This window comes from Cherax quadricarinatus, chromosome 20 (genome assembly GCF_038502225.1).
Source record: "Cherax quadricarinatus isolate ZL_2023a chromosome 20, ASM3850222v1, whole genome shotgun sequence".
In the NCBI taxonomy this organism is placed as follows: Eukaryota; Metazoa; Arthropoda; class Malacostraca; order Decapoda; family Parastacidae; genus Cherax; species Cherax quadricarinatus.
The window spans coordinates 27,010,864-27,034,406 of NC_091311.1; the positions used below are offsets into that span (position 1 = coordinate 27,010,864).

Below are 23,543 nucleotides of genomic sequence, written 5' to 3' on the forward strand. Positions count from 1 at the left end.
TTTCATTAATCCTATTACCCTCGGGTACAAACCTCTCCTCAGCCTCCTTACACACACACACACACACACACACACACACACAGTGAGTGAGAGAGAGAGAGAGAGAGTGAGAGAGTGTGAGTGAGAGTGAGTGAGAGTGAGTGAGAGTGAGTGAGTGAGAGTGAGTGAGACTGAGTGAGAGTGAGTGAGAGTGAGTGAGTGAGAGTGAGTGAGTGAGAGTGAGTGAGAGTGAGTGAGTGAGAGTGAGTGAGAGTGAGTGAGAGTGAGTGAGTGTGAGTGAGAGTGAGTGTGAGTGAGGGTGAGTGAGTGAGAGTGAGTGAGAGTGAGTGAGTGTGAGGGTGAGTGAGTGAGTGTGAGGGTGAGTGAGTGAGAGTGAGTGTGAGAGTGAGTGTGTGTGTACTCGCCTATTTGTACTCACCTATTTGTGGTTGCAGGGGTCGAGTCATAGCTCCTGGCCCCGCCTCTTCGCTGATTGCTACTAGGTCCTCTCTCTCCCTGCCCCATGAGCATTATCATACCTCGCCTTAAAACTATGTATGGTTCCCACCTCCACTACGTCACTTTCTAGGCTATTCCACGGCCTGACTACTCTATGATTGAAGAAATACTTCCTAACATCCCTTTGATTCATCTGAGTCTTCAACTTCCAATTGTGACCTCTTGTTTCTGTGTCCCATCTCTGGAGCATCCCGTCTTTGTCCACCTTGTCTATTCCGCGCAGTATTTTATATGTCGTTATCATGTCTCCCCTGACCCTCCTGTCCTCCAGTGTCGTCAGGCCGATTTCCCTCAACCATTCTTCGTAGGACAATCCCCATAGCTCTGGGACTAGTCTTGTTGCAAACCTTTGCACTTTCTCTAATTTCTTGATGTGCTCGACTAGGTGTGCTTTCCAAACTGGTGCTGCATACTCCAGTATGGGCCTGACGTAAATGGTATACAGAGTCTTGAACGAATCCTTACTGAGGTATCGGAACGCTATCCGTAGGTTTTCCAGGCGCCCGTATGCTGCAGCAGTTTTCTGATTGATGTGCGCCTCAGGAGATATGCTCGGTGTTATACTCACCCCCAGATCTTTTTCCTTGAGTGAGGTTTGCAGTCTTTGGCCATCTAAACTAATTGTGTCTTTGCCCTTCCCCAATCTTCATGACTTTGCATTTGGCAGGGTTAAACTCAAGGAGCCAGTTGCTGGACCAGGCTTGTAGCCTGTCCAGGTCTCTTTGTAGTCCTGCCTGATCCTCATCCGATTTGATTCTTCTCATTAACTTCACATCATCTGCAAACAAGGACACTTCTGAGTCTATCCCTTCCGTTATGTCGTTCACCTTTACCAAGAACAGCACAGGTCCTAGGACTGACCCCTGTGGAACCCCGCTTGTCACAGGCGCCCACTCTGACACCTCGTCACGTACCATGACTCGTTGTTGCCTCCCTGTCAGGTATTCTCTGATCCATTGCAGTGCCTTTCCTGTTGTGTACCTGATCCTCTAGCTTTTGCAGTAACCTCTTGTGAGGAACTGTGTCGAAGGCCTTCTTGCAGTCCAAAACAATGCAGTCGATCCACCCCTCTCTCTCTTGTCTTACTTCTGTCACCTTGTCATAAAACTCTAGTAGGTTTGTGACACAGGATTTTCCTTCCCTGAAACCGTGCTGGTTGTCAATTATACTTGTTTCTTTCCAGGTGCTCCACCACTCTCCTCCTGATGATCTTCTCCATGACCTTGCATACTATACACGTTAGTGATACAGGTCTGTAGTTTAGTGCCTCATGTCTGTCTCCCTTTTTAAAAATTGGGACTACATTTGCCATCTTCCATACCTCAGGGAGTTACCCAGTTTCAAATGATGTGTTGAAGATCTTTGTTAATGGCACACACAATATCTCTGCTCCCTCTTTAAGGACCCACGGAGAGATGTTGTCTGGTCCCACCGCCTTTGAGGTGTCAAGTTTGCATAGCAGCTTCTTCACCTCCTCCTTGGTTATATGTACCTCATCCAGCACTTGCTGGTGTACCCCCCTGTTCTGATTTCCTGGAGTCCTACTGGTTTCCACTGTAAATACTTCTTTAAATCTCGTGTTGAGCTGACATACCTCTTGGTCATTTCTTGTGATTTCCCCATCACCCTTCCTCAGTCTGATTACCTGGTCCTTGACTGTTGTTTTCCTCCAAATGTGGCTGTACAACAGCTTTGGGTCAGTCTTGAATTTCGATGCTATGTCATTTTCATATTGTCGCTGAGCCTCCCTTCTCATCTGTGCATATTAGTTTCTGGCTCTTTGGCTGCTAATCTCTTTATTTTCCTGAGTTCTCTGTCTTCTGTACCTTTTCCATTCTCTAGTACACCTAGTTTTTGCCTCCCTACACCTTTGGGTGAACCAAGGACTCGTTCTGTTCTTCCCATTATTTCTGTTTCCCTTGGGAACAAACCTCTCCTCTGCCTCCTTGCATTTTGTTGCCACAGTCCATTTCTTGTACTGGTTTTCCTGTCAGTTCCCTCTCCCACTGAATGTCTTGAAGGAAGTTCCTCATGCCTGAGTAGTTCCCCCTTTTGTAGTTTGGTTTTTCCCAGCCTATTCCTGCTACTCTCTCCACTTGGAGCTCAACTATGTAGTCGAAGCACAGAACCACATGATCACTAGCTCCCAGGGGCCTTTCATACAAGATATCCTCGATGTCTGACCTACTCAAGGTGAATACAAGGTCCAGTCTTGCTGGTTCATCCTCTCCTCTCTCTCTGGTAGTGTCTCTAACATGTTGATGCATGAGGTTTTCCAGTACCACATCCATCATCTTGGCTCTCCATGTTTTGGGACCCCCATGGGGCTCCAGGTTTTCCCAGACAGTCTCCTTGTGATTGAAATCACCCATAACTAGTAACTTTGCTCCCCCCATGTGTGCTCTCCTGGCCACCTCGGCTAGTGTGTCGACCATTGCTCTGTTGCTCTCATCGTATTCTTCTCTTGGCCTCCTGCAGTTCTGTGGTGGGTTGTACATTACTGCAATTATCACCTTATGTCCCTCAGACTGGATTGTTCCTACTAAGTAGTCCTTTTCACCCGTGCCATCCATTCCTTCCATTTTCTCAAAACCCCACTGGTTTTTAATGAGCAGTGCAACTCCTCCTCCCTCTGTCTTTCCTGAGGATTTGATATCCAGGTGGAAAGATTGAATCTGTTATTATTCTGGTTGAGTTTTGTTTCTGTGAGTGCTATTATGTCTGGGGATGTCTCCTCGATTCTTTTGTGCCACTCCTGATACTTATTTGTTATTCCATCTGCATTTGTATACCACGCCTTCAACTTCTTTTCTAAGACTGTGGTCTGGGAGGTATATTGGGGTTGGGGAAGTGGGAGACCTGATAAGGAACTATGGGTAGTTGCTGTGGGGGTGGAGTTTGTAATGCAGTGGGTGGGGGCATTGGATGTGGCATGGGTGTTTTGGTTTAGAGTGTTTGGCTGCACTGGGGTTGACCTGGTTGGGAGGCTTCTATAGGAAGCTGTGAGGGAGGTTGTATTTGATCTTCTTCCTGTGTCTGGGATCTCCTGTCTGTCTTCTCCATCCCCTCTCTTTCCTCCTTTCGCCTTTGTACCATCTCTCTCAGTTTCTGCCTTCTTGTGTTCTGTCGCAGTCGAGATACACCTTCCTGTATGCCGGCATGTCCCTTAATCGTGCTTTCTCCTGCAGGATCCTGTTCCGAGTCGATTCTGCCTTGAAGGTCACTTTCACTGGCCGGGTTCTTTTTTTTTTACAAACCCCCCTATTCTCCAAAAATTTTCCAGCTGGGTCATGTCGTCTTCTCTATTGCTTTCATGATGCTTTCAATTGCTTTTTTTTCCCCTTGTTTTCTTGCTTCATATGTTTCCCCTTCAACTTCCTGGAGCCCATACACAAAGATTGACCTCACCCTTTCATTCTCCCACTGCATATCCCTGTGTATCCCCTCATTCAATTTGATTTCCTCCATTGCAGCTTTCCTTTCTTCAGTTTCACTAGCTAATGTACTTGGGCTCAGTGGCCTCTTTGTGTGTGTGTGTGTGTGTGTGTGTACATACTCACCTAATTGTGGTTGCAGGGGTCGAGACTCAGCTCCTGGCCCCGCCTCTTCACTGATCGCTACTGGGTCCTCTCTCTCTCTGCTTCCTGAGCTTTGTCATACCTCTTCTTAAAACTATGTATGGTTCCTGCCTCCACTACTTCACTTGCTAGGCTATTCCACTTGCTGACAACTCTATGACTTAAGAAATACTTCCTAACGTCCCTGTGACTCGTCTGAGTTTTCAGCTTCCAGTTGTGACCCCTTGTCCCTGTGTCCCCTGTCTGGAACATCCTATCTCTGTCCACCTTGTCTATTCCCCGCAGTATCTTGTATGTTGTTATCATGTCTCCCCTGACCCTTCTGTCCTCCAGTGTCGTCAGTCCGATTTCCCTTAACCTTTCCTCATACGACATTCCCTTGAGCTCTGGGACTAGCCTTGTTGCAAACCTTTGTACTTTCTCTAACTTCTTGACGTGCTTGACCAGGTGTGGGTTCCAGACTGGTGCTGCATACTCCAGTATGGGCCTAACATACACAGTGTACAGTATCTTGAACGATTCCTTATTAAGGTATCGGAAAGCTATTCTCAGGTTTGCCAGGCGCCCGTATGCTGCAGCGGTTATTTGGTTGATGTGTGCCTCCGGTGATGTGCTCGGTGTTATGGTCACCCCAAGGTCTTTCTCCCTGAGTGAGGCCTGTAGTCTTTGTCCACCTAGCCTATACTCTGTCTGGTGTGTGTGTGTGTGTGTGTGTGTGTGTGTGTGTGTGTGTGTGTGTGTGTGTGTGTGTGTGTGTGTGTGTGTGTGTGTGTGTGTGTGTGAGTGTGTGTGAGTGTGTGTGAGTGTGTGTGAGTGTGTGTGAGTGTGTGAGTGTGTGTGTGTGTGTGTGTGTGTGTGTGTGTGTGTGTGTGTGTGTGTGTGTGTGTGTGTGTGTGTGTGTGTGTGTGTGTGTGTGTGTGTGAGTGTGAGTGTGTGTTTGTTTTTGTTTCTTCTTCTTTCAGCAAACCGGCCGTATCTCACCGAGGCAGGGTGGCCCAAAAGAAAAACAAAAATTTCTCTTTTAAAAATTAGTAATTTACACAGGAGAAAGGGTTACTAGCCCCTTGCTCCTGGCATTTTAGTCGCCTCTTACAACACGCATGGCTTACGGGGAAGAATTTTGTTCCACTTCCTCATGGAGGTAAGAGGAAATAAAAAAGAACCAGTACGAAAATACAAGAAAACCCAGAGGGGTGTGTGTGTGTGTGTGTGTGTGTGTGTGTGTGTGTGTGTGTGTGTGTGTGTGTGTGTGTGTGTGTGTGTGTGTGTGTGTGTATATATATATATATATATATATATATATATATATATATATATATATATATATATATATATATATATATATATATATACACATATATATACACACACATATATATACATACACACACACTATATATATATATATATATATATATATATATATATATATATATATATATACACACACATACTTGTACATGTATGCATTGTGTGACCTAAGTTTAAGTAGAAGTAGCAAGACATAGCTGAAACCTTGCATGTTTATGAGACAGAAAAATGGACACCAGCAATCCTACCATCATGTAAAACAATTACAGGCTTTCGTTTTACGCTCACTTGGCAGGATGGTAGTACCTCCCTGGGCAGTTGCTGTTTACCAACCTACTACCTAGGATATATATATACAGTGGACCCCCGGTTTACGATATTATTTCATTCCAAAAGTATGTTCAGGTGCCAGTACTGACCGAATTTGTTCCCATAAGGAATATTGTGAATGAGATTAGTCCATTTCAGACCCCCAAACTTACACATACAAACGCACTTACATAAATACACTTACATAATTGGTCGCATTGGGAGCTGATCTTAAAGCGGGGGTCCACTGTTTACCTGGAGTTTACCTGGAGAGAGTTTCGGGGGTCAACGCCCCCGCGGCCCGGTCTGTGACCAGGCCTCCTGGTGGATCAGCGCCTGTATATATATATATATTTTTTTTTTTTTTTCTCAACAAACCAGCCATATCCCACCAAGGCAGGATGGCCCAAGAGAAAAAACAAAAGTTTCTCCTTTTGCATTTAGTAATATATACAGAAGAAGGGGTTACTAGCCCCTTGCTCCCTGCATTTTAGTTGCCTCTTACGACACGCATGACTTAAGGAGGAAGAATTCTGTTCAACTTCCCCATGGAGGTAAGAGGAAATAAAGAAGAACAATCACTAGTAAGAAAAAAGAAAACCCAGAGGGGTGTGTATATATATGCTTGTACATGCACGTGTAGTGTGACCTAAGTGTAAGTAGAAGTAGCATGATGTACCTAAAATTTTGCATGTTTATGAGACAGAAAAGACACCAGCAATCCTACCATCACGAAAAACAATTACAGAGTTTCGTTTTACACTCGCCTGGTAGGACAGTAGTACCTCCTTGGGCAGTTGCTGTCTACCAACCTACTACCAATTTTATTTTATATGTACTCTGATATACTTACACATTGTGTTGGCATGCAGGTACACATTAAAATCACTAAGAAACTCACTACTCTTGACGCCACATTGACAAAACATAATCTCTTGGGTGCATTAAATGTCGTATTACGTTAATATAGACATATCCATTAATCCATCTATGATTTTTTTTTCAAAATTATATAATAAACATGCTATGTAACATATAAACATGATAAATACACCCCACAGTAGAATAAATTAACAAATATGAGATGTGGTAGCCAGGCAAACATCAGAGAAAATGTGTACATTGTAATATTACTGGGGGGTAACTAGAAAATTATTCCTTTTGTATGCCTTCACTCAGAGCATCATTTCTTCTAAAAATGGTGTTACATGAGAATGGGAGTGTTTCTCTATTTATTCTGCTGTATCAACGTGGATGCAACTTGTACACAATGTAAAGTTTGTGTTTTTTTTTTTTTTTATTTATTAACACACTGGCCGATTCCCACCAAGGCAGGGTGGCCCGAAAAAGAAAAACTTTCACCATCATTCACTCCATCACTGTCTTGCCAGAAGGGTGCTTTACACTAGAGTTTTTAAACTGCAACATAAACACCCCTCCTTCAGAGTGCAGGCACTGTACTTCCCATCTCCAGGACTCAAGTCCGGCCTGCCGGTTTCCCTGAACCCCTTCATAAATGCTACTTTGCTCACACTCCAACAGCACGTCAAGTATTAAAAACCATTTGTCTCTATTCACTCCTATCAAACACGCTCACGTATGCCCGCTGGAAGTCCAAGCCCCTCGCACACAAAACCTCTTTTACCCCCTCCCTCCAACCTTTCCTAGGCCAACCCCAACCCCGCCTTCCTTCCACTACAGACTGATACACTCTTGAAGTCATTCTGTTTCACTCCATTCTCTCTACATTTCCGAACCACCTCAACAACCCTTCCTCAGCCCTCTGGACAACAGTTTTGGCAATCCCGCACCTCCTCCTAACTTCCAAACTATGAATTCTCTGCATTATATTCACACCACACATTGCCCTCAGACATGACATCTCCACTGCCTCCAGCCTTCTCCTCGCTGCAACATTCATCACCCATGCTTCACACCCATATAAGAGCGTTGGTAAAACTATACTCTCATACATTCCCCTCTTTGCCTCCAAGGACAAAGTTCTTTGTCTCCACAGACTCCTAAGTGCACCGCTCACCCTTTTCCCCTCATCAACTCTGTGATTCACCTCATCTTTCGTAGACCCATCCGCTGACACGTCCACTCCCAAATATCTGAATACGTTCACCTCCTCCACACTCTCTCCCTCCAGTCTGATATCCAATCTTTCATCACCTAATCTTTTTGTTATCCTCATAACCTTACTCTTTCCTGTATTCACTTTTAATTTTCTTCTTTTACATACCCTACCAAATTCATCCACCAATCTCTGCAACTTCTCTTCAGAATCTCCCAAGAGCACAGTGTCATCAGCAAAGAGCAACTGTGACAACTCCCACTTTATGTGTGATTCTTTATCTTTTAACTCCACGCCTCATGCCAAGACCCTTGCATTTACTTCTCTTACAACCCCATCTATAAATATATTAAACAACCATGGTGACATCACACATCCTTGTCTAAGGCCTACTTTTACTGGGAAATAATCTCCCTCTTTCCTACATACTCTAACTTGAGCCTCACTATCCTCGTAAAAATTCTCCACTGCTTTCAGTAGCCTACCTCCTATACCATACACCTGCAACATCTGCCACATTGCCCCCCTATCCACCCTGTCATACTCCTTTTCCAAATCCATAAATGCCACAAAAACCCCTTTAGCCTTATCTAAATACTGTTCACTTACATGTTTCACTGTAAACACGTGGTCCACACACCCCCTACCTTTCCTAAAGCCTCCTTGTTCATCTGCTATCCTATTCTCTGTCTTACTCTTAATTCTTTCAATAATAACTACCATACACTTTACCAGTTATACTCAACAGACTTATCCCCCTATAATTTTTGCACTCTCTTTTGTCCCCTTTGCCTTTATACAAAGGAACTATGCATGCTCTCTGCCAATCCCTAGGTACCTTACCCTCTTCCATACATTTATTAAATAATAGCACCAACCACTTCAAAACTACTATATCCCCACCTGCTCTTAACATTTCTATCTTTATCCCATCAATCCCACTTTCATTTTACCTACTGCCTCACGAACTTCCCCCACACTCACAACTGGCTCTTCCTCACTCCTACAAGATGTTATTCCTCCTATACACAAAATCACAGCTTCCCTATCTTCTTCAACATTTAACAATTCCTCAAAATATTCCCTCCATCTTCCCAATACCTCTAACTCTCCATTTAATAACTCTCCTCTCCTATTTTTAACTGACAAATACATTTGTTCTCTAGGCTTCCTTAACTTGTTAATCTCACTCCAAAACTTTCTTATCTTCAACAAAATTTGTTGATAACATCTCACCCACTCTCTCATTTGCTCTCTTTTTACATTGCTTCACCACTCTCTTAACCTCTCTCTTTTTCTCCATATACTCTTCCCTCCTTGCATCACTTCTACTTTGTAAAAACTTCTCATATGCTAACTTTTTCTCCCTTACTACTCTCTTTACATCATCATTCCATCAATCGCTCCTCTTCCCTCCCGCACCCACTTTCCAGTAACCACAAACTTCTGCTGAACACTAACACTACACTTTTAAACCTACCCCATACCTCTTCGACCCCATTGCCTATGCTCTCATTAGCCCATCTATCCTCCAATAGCTGTTTATATCTTACCCTAACTGCCTCCTCTTTTAGTTTATAAACCTTCACCTCTCTCTTCCCTGATGCTTCTATTCTCCTTGTATCCCATCTACCTTTTACTCTCAGTGTAGCTACAACTAAAAAGTGATCTGATATATCTGTGGCCCCTCTATAAACATGTACATCCTGAAGTCTACTCAACAGTCTTTTATCTACCAATACATAATCCAACAAACTACTGTCATTTCGCCATACATCATATATTTTATACTTATTTATCCTCTTTTTCTTAAAATATGTATTACCTATAACTAAACCCCTTTCTATACAAAGTTCAATCAAAGGGCTCCCATTATCATTTACACCTGGCACCCCAAACTTACCTACCACACCCTCTCTAAAAGTTTCTCCTACTTTAGCATTCAAGTCCCCTACCACAATTACTCTCTCAAAGGTTCCTATACATTCACTTAACATCTCCCAAAATCTCTCTCTCTCTCCTCTACATTCCTCTCTTCTCCAGGTGCATACACGCTTATTATGACCCACTTTTCGCATCCAACCTTTACTTTAATCCACATAATCCTTGAATTTACACATTCATATTCTCTTTTCTCCTTCCATAACTGATCCTTCAACATTATTGCTACCCCTTCCTTAGCTCCAACTCTCTCAGATACTCCAGATTTAATCCCATTTATTTCCCCCCACCGAAACTCCCTACCCCCTTCAGCTGTGTTTTGCTTAGGGCCAGGACATCCAACTTCTTTTCATTCATAACATCAGCAATCATCTGTTTCTTGTCATCCGCACTACATCCACGCACATTCAAGCATCCCAGTTTTATAAAGTTTTTCTTCTTCTCTTTTTTAGTAAATGTTTATTTATTTATTTAATGTCTTTGCAAACAGTACATTGAGATTGTGTATATACAATAGTGGGTTGCAATGCAAAGAGAGCCTCTATTATGCCTTGGTATTATGGGCCAACTTAACATTATTAGCTTACATTCTACTTAATACTAAGGAGTAGTATATCATAGTTGTACAGTAGGAAAGTAATTATTTCATAGTTGTACAGCAGAATATTAATTATAAATGAATTAAAACTTGTATAATACAAAGATATATGTATTTATATTCTAAAATGCTTTTGTGAAAAACAATGATTCAATTATATTCCTGTCAACAATGGATAAAAGGTTCAATGTGATTGTTTCAGTTATGATGTGGGAGTACATAGGTGAGTAACTGTGTACTGAGTATTTAGCATTTAGTCTAGGGTGATTAAGTGGCTTTTGAGAAGTGTCTTAAATTGATTTTCAGACTGGGTTACTTTAATATCTTCTGGTAATGAATTCCATATTTTGGGGCCCTTTATGTGCATAGAGTTTTTATAGTGTGATATGGACACGAGGTATATCAAAAAGAGATCTATGTCTTGTGTTGTGGTCATGTGTCCTGTTTAGGTTGGTGAGGAAAAGTTTGAGTGGGGGGTTTATATTTGCGTGTATTGTTCTGTGTATGTAGTAGGCACATGAATAAGTATGGATGTTCTTAATGGTAAGCAGATTCAGACTTTTGAAAATTGGTGGAGTATGGTGGCAGGAGTAGGAATTTGTTATCATTCTTACTGCTGCCTTTTGCTGGGTTATTAGGGGTTTTAGGTGATTGGATGTTGTTGATCCCCATGCACAAATTCCATATGTAAGAAAAGGGTATATGAGTGAATGGTACAGTGCCAGAAGAGCTGATTGTGGAACGTAGTACCTTATCTTTGATAGCATGCCTACAGTCTTGGAGATTTTCTTGGTGATTTGTTGTGTGTCCAGAACTTAAGGCTACTGTCCAGGTGGATACCTAGGAATTTTCCCTCTGAGTCTTGTGACTGATGATCCATTTAGCATAATGTTAATTGGATCATTTGCAGCTTTGTTTCCAAACTGAATGAAATAGGTTTTATCAGTGTTCAGGGTAAGTTTGTTAGTCATCATCCAGGCAGATATTTTCTGTAATTCAGCATTGACTGTGTTTGCTAGTATGACTGCGTTTGGGTGGGAAAATACATATGTAGTGTCATCTGCAAATAATATGGGTTTGAGTAGCTGTGATGCATTCGGTAGATCATTGATGTAGATGAGAAAGAGGAGTGGTCCTTGTGGGACTCCTACTGTGATTGGTTGGGTGGAGGAGTTTGCATCATTTGCATACACATATTGAGTTCTGTTACTAAGGTATGACTAGGTAGTTGAGGGAGTGGCCTCTGATACCATAGTGCATTAATTTGGAGTACAATAGTTCATAGTCGACTGTATCGAAAGCTTTACGTAAATCAATGAAAATGCCCAGCGGGACTTCTTTCTTTTCAAGTGCGGTATATATTAGTTCTAGCATGTGTATGATAGCATCATTTGTGCTTTTATTATTTCTGAATCCAAATTGACAAGGGTTTAATATGTTGTGTGAAACGAGGTAGGAATAGATCCGTCTATGAATTAATTTTTCAAAGATTTTAGAGAGCAGTGGTAAGTTAGATATTGGTCTATAGTTACTCAAGTCAGCTTGGTCACCTCCTTTATGGATCGGAGTGACCCTCGCTATTTTGAGGATTGTTGGGAAGGTAGATGATTCAATGGATTTATTAAAGAGTGTTACAATAATTGGTGACAATACCTGAGAAGCTTTTTTGTACATAAAAGCAAGCAATTTGTTTATGTCTCCTGCCTTGTTTTTAAGGGTGTTTATGATGAGCATAACTTCAGTGGGGTTGGTTGGAGCTACGAATAGTGTATTTGGGTAGGTTCCTATGAGGTAGTCTGATGGACGGGCGTTTGTGCTTGGTACACCTACCATCCGACTTACGATCTGCTCGACTTACGACCACTCGACTTACGACCGTGTTTTTTATGCCAAATTTCTGGGAAATAAACAACTACAGTGGACCCCCGCATAGCGAACTTAATCCGTGCAAGAGGGCTGGTCGTTATGCGAAATGTTCGCTATGCGAATTAATTTTCCCCATAAGAAATAATGGAAATAAAATTAATCCGTGCAAGACACCCAAAAGTATGAAAAAAAATTTTTTTTACCACAAAAAAATGTTAATTTTAGTACACACAAACTGAAAAAGGCATGCACAATTACATGACACTTACTTTTATTGAAGATCTGGTGATGATTGATGGGATGGGAGGAGGGGAGAGAGAGTGTTGGTGTTTAGAAGGGGAATCCCCTTCCATTAGGACTTGAGGTAGCAAGTCCTTTTCTGGGGTTACTTCCCTTCTTCTTTTAATGCCACTAGGACCAGCTTCAGAGTCACTGGACTTCTTTCGCACAACATATCTGTCCATAGTGGCCTGTACCTCTCGTTCCTTTATGATTTGTCTAAAGTTGTTCACAACAGTGTCATTGTAACAGTCACCAGCACGGCTTGCAATAGCTGTGTGAGGGTGATTTTCATCAAAAAAGGTTTGCACTTCAAGCCATTTTGTACACATTTCCTTAATCTTTGAAGTAGGCAATTCCTTCAATTTCTCTCTCCCCTCCTTTGGACCAGTTTCCCCAGGTCTGGCCTCTTGCTCTTGAAGTTGATCTATCAGCTCATCAGTGGTTAGTTCTTCATTGTCCTCCTCCACCAACTCTTCCACATCCTCCCCACTAACCTCCAACCCCAAGGACTTCCCCAATTCCACAATTGATTCCTCAACTGGTATACTACTCCTCTCAGGGTTAGCCTCAAACCCTTCAAAATCCCTTTTGTCTACACATTCTGGCCACAGTTTCTTCCAAGCAGAGTTCAAGGTTCTCTTAGTCACTCCCTCCCAAGCCTTACCTATAAGGTTTACACAATTGAGGATATTAAAGTGATCCTTCCAAAACTCTTTTAGAGTCAATCGAGTGTCTGTGGTCACTTCAAAGCACTTTTGAAACAGAGCTTTTGTGTACAGTTTCTTGAAGTTGGAAATGACCTGCTGGTCCATGGGCTGCAGGAGAGGAGTGGTATTAGGAGGCAAAAACTTCACCTTAATGAAGCTCATGTCCCCATAAAGTCGCTCTGCCACGTCTGTAGGATGACCAGGGGCATTGTCTAACACCAGGAGGCACTTAAGGTCTAATTTCTTTTCAGTTAGGTAATCTTTCACATTGGGGGCAAATGCATGGTGTAACCAGTTATAGAAAAATTCCCTAGTGACCCATGCCTTACTGTTTGCCCTCCACAGCACACACAAATTATCCTTGAGGACATTCTTTTGCCTGAACGCTCTGGGAGTTTCAGAGTGATACACTAATAAAGGCTTAACTTTGCAATCACCACTAGCATTGGCACACATCAACAAAGTAAGCCTGTCTTTCATAGGCTTATGTCCTGGGAGTGCCTTTTCCTCCTGAGTAATGTAGGTCCTGCTTGGCATTTTCTTCCAGAACAGGCCTGTTTCATCACAATTAAACACTTGTTCAGGTTCCAGTCCTTCAGTTTCTATGTACTCCTTGAATTCCTGCACATATTTTTCAGCCGCTTTGTGGTCCGAACTGGCAGCCTCACCATGCCGTATCACACTATGGATGCCACTACGCTTCTTAAATCTCTCAAACCAACCTTTGTTGGCCTTAAATTCACTCACATCATCACTAGTTGCAGGCATTTTTTTAATTAAATCGTCATGCAACTTCCTAGCCTTTTCACATATGATCGCTTGAGAGACGCTATCTCCTGCTAGCTGTTTTTCATTTATCCACACCAATAAGAGTCTCTCAACATCTTCCATCACTTGCGATCTTTGTTTCGAAAACACAGTTAAACCTTTGGCAACAACAGCTTCCTTGATTGCCGTTTTCTTGCCCACAATAGAAGCGATGGTTGATTTTGGTTTCTTGTACAACCTGACCAGGTCGGTGATACGTACTCCACTTTCATACTTATCAATGATCTCTTTCTTCATTTCTATGGGTATTCTTACCCTTTGAGGTGTAGGGTTGGCACTAGAAGCTTTCTTGGGGCCCATGGTCACTTATTTTCCACAAACAGCACCGAAAACACTGTAATAATACGAAATATTCCGAGTGTATGCTTGAATGTTACCGCGGAGGCTGGCTGGTAAACAATGGGACGGGCGGCACATGTGAGGCTGGGTGAGGGCTCAGATTGGACGCGTCTCGGACGAAGTTCGCTGAGCGGGTTTTTGTCCACTATGCGGGGCAAAATTTTAGCGAACAAAGCGTTCGCTATGCGGATTGTTCGCTATGCAAGGCGTTCGCTATGCGGGGGTCCACTGTATTTGTGTTGTACACAGTGATTATCCTAAACCTTACAGTATAAAATACAGTACTAGCAGCATAAAAAGTAAAGTAAAACATGAAATACCAAAATAAAATAATAAAATAAAGTCATTACAAAAATGTTTTGTTGATATTCAGTAGTAAAGTTCGACTTACAACCATTTCGACTTACGACCGGTTTCTCGGAACCAAACTCAGTCGTAAGTCGGATGATAAGTGTATTTTGTTTGCTAGATTTTTTCCTATGGTGGAGAAGACAACATTAAGTCTGTTTGCTGTTTTGGTTGGAGTGAGTAGGGGTTCATCTGATTTTGTTAGTTTGATTGCTTTGTTTTTGGATAACTTTTTAGTTCCAAGAATTTCAGATAGAGTTTTCCAGGTTTTTTTCATATCACCTTTGATGTTACATAATCTATTTTCATAATACAATTTTTTTGACCTTCTTATCAGGCTGGTAAGTGCTGACGAGTAATTTCTCGACTGTTCTCTAGTTATTTGAGCCATTCTATACTGTTTTTCATATTTGTGCTTTGTGTTAATGGATTTGAGGAGAAGGGGTTACTAGCCCATTGCTCCCGGCATTTTAGTTGCCTCATACGACACGCATGGCTTACGGAGGAAAGATTCTCTTCCACTTCCCCATGGACAATAGACGAAATAAAAAAGAACAAGAGCTATTTAGAAAAAGGAGAAAAACCTAGATGTATGTATGTATGTATGTATATATATATATATATATATGTATGTATGAGATATATATATATATATATATATATATATATATATATATATATATATATATTATATATATATATATATATATATATATATATATATATATATATATATATATATATATATATATATATATATATATATATATATATATATATATATATATATATATATATATATATATATATATATATATATATATATATATATTATATATATATATTATATATATATATATATATTCTTCTTCTTCTTTCAACACACCGGCCGTATCCCACCGAGGCGGGGTGGCCCAAAAGGAAAAACGAAAGTTTCTCCTTTTACATTTAGTAATATATACAGGAGAAGAGGTTACTAGCCCCTTGCTCCCGGCATTTTAGTTGCCTCTTACAACACGCATGGCTTACGGAGGAAGAATTCTGTTCCACTTCCCCATGGAGATAAGAGGAAATAAACAAGAATAAGAACTAGAAAGAAAATAGAAGAAAACCCAGAGGGGTGTGTATATATGCGCTTGTACATGTATGTGTAGTGTGACCTAAGTGTAAGTAGAAGTAGCAAGACGTACCTGAAATCTTGCATGTTCATGAGACAGAAAAAAGGACACCAGCAATCCTACCATCATGTAAAACAGTTACAGGTTTCTGTTTCACAGCCATCTGGCAGGACGGTAATACTTCCCTGAGTGGTTGCTGTATTATGGTATAATGCAAAACAAACAAAAACCAAACATGTTCACCTGGTTTGTTTACATTATGTGTGGGTAGGGTAGGGTAGGGTAGGGTAGGCTGGGCTGCCCTTGCTGGCTACCATACTTCCCAAACCTGACTTCCTACAAATAAAACTCACCTCTCACCCTACATTAAGACTACAAATATTTTAAGGTAAGTAATGAATGTACTGTATATGTATTTTATCGCTCTGGGACGCTTTAATTAAATGTTGTTGTATATTATGTGTGGGTGGGGTGGGGTGGGCTGCCCTGGCTGGCTACCATACCTCTCAAACTTGACTTTCTACAAATAAAACTCACCTCTCACCCTACATTAAGACTACAAATATTTTAAGTTAAGTAATGGGTGTATTGTGTGTGTGTGTGTATTTTACTTTTTATTGTTTTTAATGCCTAATTTTATTGCTAACTTAATACAGTGGACCCTCGACTAACAATATTAACCCTTTGAGGGTTTCGGACGTACTAGTACGTCTTACGCGCAGGGGTTTTTGACGTACTAGTACGCACAAATTCTAGCGCAGTCAAATCTTGCGGGAAAAGGCTGGTAGGCCTACATGTGAGAGAATGGGTCTGTGTGGTCGGTGTGCGCGGTAGAAAAAAAATCTGGGACCCAGTGGTGCATTGTGAGAACGCCATCTTAGTAAACAATATCCACCATGCCTCGCGGTATGAAGCTCCTCACTCCTCAGCGAACTGGGACACTTTTGTTCCCCAGTGACAGTTCTAATACAGATGGAAGTGCCAGTGAAGATGAGGTTCAAGGTTTTGGTGAGGTTTTGACCAAAACTAAGGACCATAATATTGGTAATAGTGAGGAAAACCCAGACGACCCTCAGCCTTCCACCTCTGGTGCTAGGCCATCTTGTTCACGTTCAGTTGTACCAGAATCCAAGAGGAAACTTCTATTTTCCCAAATCCCAGACTCGTCTGAGAGCATGGGTGATGATAGTGATAGTGAATATGAACTACAAGCTCTTCAAACTAGTTCCAGAAGTGATAGTGAAGTGCAATATTCCCCAGTGAAGCGTCAGTATATACGACGATATATGCGCTCTGGTAGTGTGCCATATGCTATTCCAAGGGGAAAGAGTGCATCTCGGAGTACATCCCATGGCTGTACAACAGGAACAGACAGTGAAGATGACGATGATACTGTTGCAATTGGGATGGAAAATGTGCATGGTGGTATTGGTGCCAGCGGTGAGGCACCAGCAGTGGGCCATGCTGCCACCCACGCCACTGCCACCCACACTGCCACCCACGCCGCTGCCTCAGCTGATCTACAACCAAGGCCACCATCCCCCACCCACCCACCACACCAGCCTCCACAACCACAACCTCCACAACCACAAGTCATTGTCCAGTACCCACCAGCAGACTGCACCTGGGATTGGCAGGAAGCTGTCAATTTTGTTCCAAATGCCCACCAGTTTGATGACAGCCAAAGTGGAATGCGGCCATCTTGTACACTTGGGAACAATGCCACTGAACTGGAATGTTTTGAGTTATTCTTTGATGAACCACTGATGGAAAGTATTGTCATGGAAAGCAACACATACTACAAGTACACCATGGCAAACACATTACTTTCACCAAAATCACGTCTACACCAGTGGAAGGAGGCAACTGTGGCCGAGATGTATCTTTTCTTTGCCACAATAATGCTTATGCCACATGTGTATAAGCACAAAGTGAAATCATACTGGTCAACAGACCGCCTGATTGCAACCCCAGGTTTCAGTGATATAATGCCAGTGAATCGATTTGTGCTAATATTACGTATGCTTCACTTCTCAGACAAAACCAGGCCTGACAGAAACAACAGGTTATATAAGATTAGGAATGTGTTTGTTTATCTGAAAGAGAAATTCAGTACGCATTTTTATCCCTTCAGGAAGCTTGTAATTGACGAGTCTTTGATTCTGTTCAAAGGAAGACTCTCTTTCAAGCAGTACATACCAAGCAAGAGGAAACGCTTTGGTATAAAGTTGTTTGTGCTTTGTGATTGTTACAGTGGTCTGGTGTTGGATATTATTGTGTACACTGGAAGTTATACATTGCAAAATACCAGGAAGTTATTGGGCATCTCAGGTGATGTGGTTAGAACAATGATAGAACCATACCTTGGTAAGGGGCATATATTATATACAGATAACTGGTACACAAGCCCCTCACTCAGTGATTTTTTGCGAGTGAACATGACAGATGTGTGTGGCACAGTGCGTGCAAATCGGAAACATATGCCCAGGTTTGATGCTGGCACTCGTAGACGTGAGGTGCAGGCGTTTGCTGCCAATGACATCATGGCATTTCGGTGGCATGACAAACGAGATGTCACACTGTTGTCATCAGTTCACTCTAATGAAATGGCAGACAGTGGCAGGCAGCATAGAGAGCAATGAAACCATTCTAAAACCTGCAGCTGTGATTGATTACACCTTCAACATGTGTTCAGTGGACAAATGTGACATGCAGATTGGGTTTGCTGATTGTGTTCGCAAGAGTTATAAGTGGTACATAAAACTCTTTTTCCATCTTCTGGACATTTCCATGCTCAATGCTTATAATATGTATAAGATGAGGACCAGAAACAAACCACAGTATGGCGAATTCTGTTTGTCTGTCATCAGACAAATAGTATTCAAGTACCAAGGAACAGCACCTGCAATTGACCGCCCACCAAATTATCAACAACTACCTGCTCGTCTGAAGCATGGTGATCACTTCCTGGTAAAAGTGCCTGCCACTGCTTTCAAGAAAAAGGCTCAGAAGAGGTGTTACGTCTGTTCACATACAAAAAAACGCCCACAACAATGCAGAGACACTCGTTTTATGTGTGAGGAATGTAAAACACCACTGTGCATGACACCATGTTTCAAAGAGTTCCACAGGCTGCAGAACTTCTAGAAACATTCCCTGTGACTGTATATGTGTATATAAAATATAGAAAAATAGTAACAACATTTCATATCGTTTGTGTAAATATTTTCTATAAACAAAATAATGACAACAGTGTTTACGCCCTTATTGTGTAGTATTGAAAAAGAAATAACTTACAAAATACTGATCATGTTGGCCTCAGAGGCCATAAAAGTTACTCAGAAAAAAGAAAAATTGAAAAATAATTGAAAACAGTACATAAAAAAGTAAATAGAAAAATACCGGGTGACGGCAGTCGGCGATGTTACCAGATGTTGTTCAATTTTGGCAAACTTCACGCCTCCATATCTCGGTAAGTATTGACGGTAAAATTTTTTTTGTTTAGCCTATAATGTTAAGAAAAAAAAACTTTTTTCATCAGAATTTTTTTTTTTTTTTTTGAAATTTGGCCGACCCTGAGAACGAGTTTCGGAGAGGGCCTGTCGACCCTCAAAGGGTTAATCCATTCCTGAGAGCTCATCGTTAGCCGAATTAATTTCCCCATAAGAAATAATGGAAATCCGATTAATCCGTTCCAGACAGCCAAATTAAAAAAAAAAAAAAAATCATGAAATATACATTTCCCTACAAAGAAAACAATGAGACATGCACAATAACTACATAAATGTTGTTAAAATGACACTTACCTTTATTGAAGAGTATTGATGAGTGACGAGACACTTTTTCTTGAACACACTGGGATTTTCAGAGTGATACATGAGTAAAGGCTTCACTTTGCAACCCCCACTAGCACTACAACATGAGAGTTAGCCTGTCTTTCATAGGCTTGTGTCCTGGGAGTGCCTTTTCCTCCTTAGTATTGTAGGTCCTGTTTGGCATTTTCTTCCAGAACAGGCCTGTTTCATCACAATTAAACACTTGTTGGGGTTGGAATTTTTCAGCTTCACCATGCCTTATTGCACTGTGTATGCCACTACAATAATTAAATCTCTCAAACCAACCTTTGCTGGCCTTAAATTCACCAATATGAGCACTAGTTCCAGACATTTTTTCCTGTTCACCTGGGTGTTAGTCGACTGTTGTGGGTCACATCCTGGGAGACATGATTAAGGACCCCAATGGAAATAAGTTAGACAGTCCTCGATGATGCACTGGCTTTCTTGGGTTATCCTGAGTGGCTAACCATCTGGGGCTAATTGTTTCACGGTAATTGTTTCCCGTTAAGCCACACCAACAACACACACTCCACATCTTCGAGTAGTACAGCTGATGGTGATGCAGCAACAGCTGACTGTGGTGCAGCAACAGCTGACGGTGGTGCAGCAGCAGCTGACGGTGGTGCAGCAGCAGCTGACGGTGGTGCATCAACAGCTGACGGTGGTGCATCAACAGCTGACCGTGGTGCAGCAACAGCTGACCGTGGTGCAGCAACAGCTGACCGTGGTGCAGCAACAGCTGACCGTGGTGCAGCAGCAGCTGACCGTGGTGCAGCAGCAGCTGACCGTGGTGCAGCAGCAGCTGACCGTGGTGCAGCAGCAGCTGACCGTGGTTCAGCAGCAGCTGACCGTGGTTCAGCAGCAGCTGACCGTGGTTCAGCAGCAGCTGACCGTGGTTCAGCAGCAGCTGACCGTGGTTCAGCAGCAGCTGACCGTGGTTCAGCAGCAGCTGACCGTGGTTCAGCAGCAGCTGACCGTGGTTCAGCAGCAGCTGACCGTGGTTCAGCAGCAGCTGACCGTGGTTCAGCAGCAGCTGACCGTGGTTCAGCAGCAGCTGACCGTGGTTCAGCAGCAGCTGACCGTGGTTCAGCAGCAGCTGACCGTGGTTCAGCAACAGCTGACCGTGGTTCAGCAACAGCTGACCGTGGTTCAGCAACAGCTGACCGTGGTTCAGCAACAGCTGACCGTGGTTCAGCAACAGCTGACCGTGGTTCAGCAACAGCTGACCGTGGTTCAGCAACAGCTGACCGTGGTTCAGCAACAGCTGACCGTGGTTCAGCAACAGCTGACCGTGGTTCAGCAACAGCTGACCATGGTTCAGCAACAGCTGACCGTGGTTCAGCAACAGCTGACCGTGGTTCAGCAACAGCTGACCGTGGTTCAGCAACAGCTGACCGTGGTTCAGCAACAGCTGACCGTGGTTCAGCAACAGCTGACCGTGGTTCAGCAACAGCTGACCGTGGTTCAGCAACAGCTGACCGTGGTTCAGCAACAGCTGACCGTGGTTCAGCAACAGCTGACCGTGGTTCAGCAACAGCTGACCGTGGTTCAGCAACAGCTGACCGTGGTTCAGCAACAGCTGACCGTGGTTCAGCAACAGCTGACCGTGGTTCAGCAGCAGCTGACCGTGGTGCAGCAGCAGCTGACCGTGGTGCAGCAGCAGCTGACCGTGGTGCAGCAGCAGCTGACCGTGGTGCAGCAGCAGCTGACCGTGGTGCAGCAGCAGCTGACCGTGGTGCAGCAGCAGCTGACCGTGGTACGACAGTACAGTGGACCCTCAACCAGCGATGGCATCGATTAACGATAAATCTGACTAGCGATACATTTTAACGCAAAAATTTTGCCTCAACTAGCGCTTAAAAACCCGACCAGCGCTATTCGTTCCATACCATATGCGTCCACTTTGGCCTGAGCGCGCCTCACTTGTCCCTTGGTGCCAGTGTTTACAAGCCAGCCAGCCACTGCGGTCACTTCCAAACATACAACAACTGGAACATTTCATATTATCACAGCCTTTGTAGTGATTGCACCTGCAAAATAAGTCACCATGGGCCCCAAGAAAGCTTCTAGTGCCAACCCTACAGCAAAAAGGGTGAGAATTACTATGGAGATGAAGAAAAAGATCATTGCTAAGTATGAAAGTGGAGTGCGTGTCTCTAAAACGGCAATCAAGGAAGCTGTTCTTGCCAAAGGTGCAGCTGCTGCTGCACCACAGTCAGCTGTTGTTGTTGCTGCACCACCATCAGCTGCATTACTCGAAGATGTGGAGAAAGTGTTGTTGGTGTGGCTTAACGTGAAACAATTACCGAGAAACGATTAACCCCGGAGGGTCAGGTTGTATAATAAACTCCAATCAACCATCACTACTATTGTGGGTAAGAAGCCAAAGGTGCAGCTGCTGCTGCACCACAGTCAGCTGTTGTTGTTGCTGCACCACCATCAGCTGTATTACTCGAAGATGTGGAGAGAGTGTTGTTGGTGTGGCTTAACGTGAAACAATTACCGAGAAACGATTAACCCCGGAGGGTTAGCCACCCAGGATAACTTCAAGAAAGTCAGTGCATCATCGAGGACTGTCTAACTTATTTCCATTGGGGGTCCTTAATCTTGTCCCCCAGGATGCGACCCACAACAGTTGACTAACACCCAGGTGAACAGGAAAAAATGCCTGGAACTAGTGCTCATATTGGTGAGGTTAGTGGGGAGGATGTGGAAGAGTTGGTGGAGGAGGACAATGACGAACTAACCACTGATGAGCTGCTAGAGCATCTTCAACAGTAAGAGGCCACACCTGAGGAAACTGCTTCGGAGGAGGGGAGAGAGAAATTGAAGTTGCCTACTTCAAAGATTAAGGAAATGTGTGCAATGTGGCTTAAAGTGCAAACCTTTTTTGATGAAAATCACCCTCACACAGCTATTGCAAGCCGTGCTGGTGACTATTACACTGACAATGTTGTGAAACACTTTAGGATAAAGGAACGAGAGGTACAGGCCTCTATGGACAGATATGTTGTGCGACAGAAGTCCGGTGACTCTGAAGCTGGTCCTAGTGGCATTAAAAGAAGCGAAGTAACCCCAGAAAAAGACTTGCTACCTCAAGTGCTAATGGAAGGGGATTCTCCTTCTAAACACTAACAAGATCAACGGTCTCCCCTCCTCCCATCCCATCAATCATCACCAGATCTTCAATAAAGGTAAGTGTCATGTAACTGTGCATGTCTTCTTCAGTTTGTGTGTATTAAAATTAATATTTCATGTGGTAAAAATTTTTTTTTTCAATACTTTGGGGTGTCTTGCACGGATTAATTTGATTTCCATTATTTCTTATGGGGAAAATTAACTTGACTAACGATTATTTCGATTAACGATGAGCTCTCAGGAACGGATTAATATCGCTGGTTGAGGGTCCACTGTACATATTTCTCACTCTTTTTACCACAGGGTTGGCACCAGAAGCTTTCTTTGGGCCCATGGTGGCTTATTTAGCAGTTACAAGCACTATAAACAATGGAATAATACAAAATGTATCGAATGTATGCATGCAACCTGCCACCCTGGCTTGTAAACAATGACAGCAGGGCAGCTGAAGCGCTCAGGCTGAACGAATAAGTTTGGAAGGAATCACGTTGGGCGAGTTTTTTATTGTGAGGCGAGGCAAAATTTTTGCGCTCAAATGCTTCGTATGGCGGATTTAACGTAACGCGATGCGTTTGTAAGGTGGGGATCCACTGTATATGTTAGTGTAAACTTATAAATGTATATAAATGCCAGATAAGTGGACAAAATGGCATTCTGCTTTCCAGCAGTAGCCTGGAACCTAACTTGCTGTATAAGTGGGGCCCTACTGTACTAACAATAGTTACTCTTCACTTCTGAAATATTTTTGTCGATATAATAATCATTAGTG

At 42.8% G+C, this 23,543-nt stretch overlaps 1 protein-coding gene across 1 annotated transcript in view; it reads right to left on the minus strand.

Annotated features, from left to right (window-relative positions):
- cdi (center divider) overlaps window positions 1-23,543 on the minus strand; it is a gene marked incomplete at its 5' end in the record, with an annotated part of 68,393 nt that overhangs the window by 5,724 nt on the left and 39,126 nt on the right.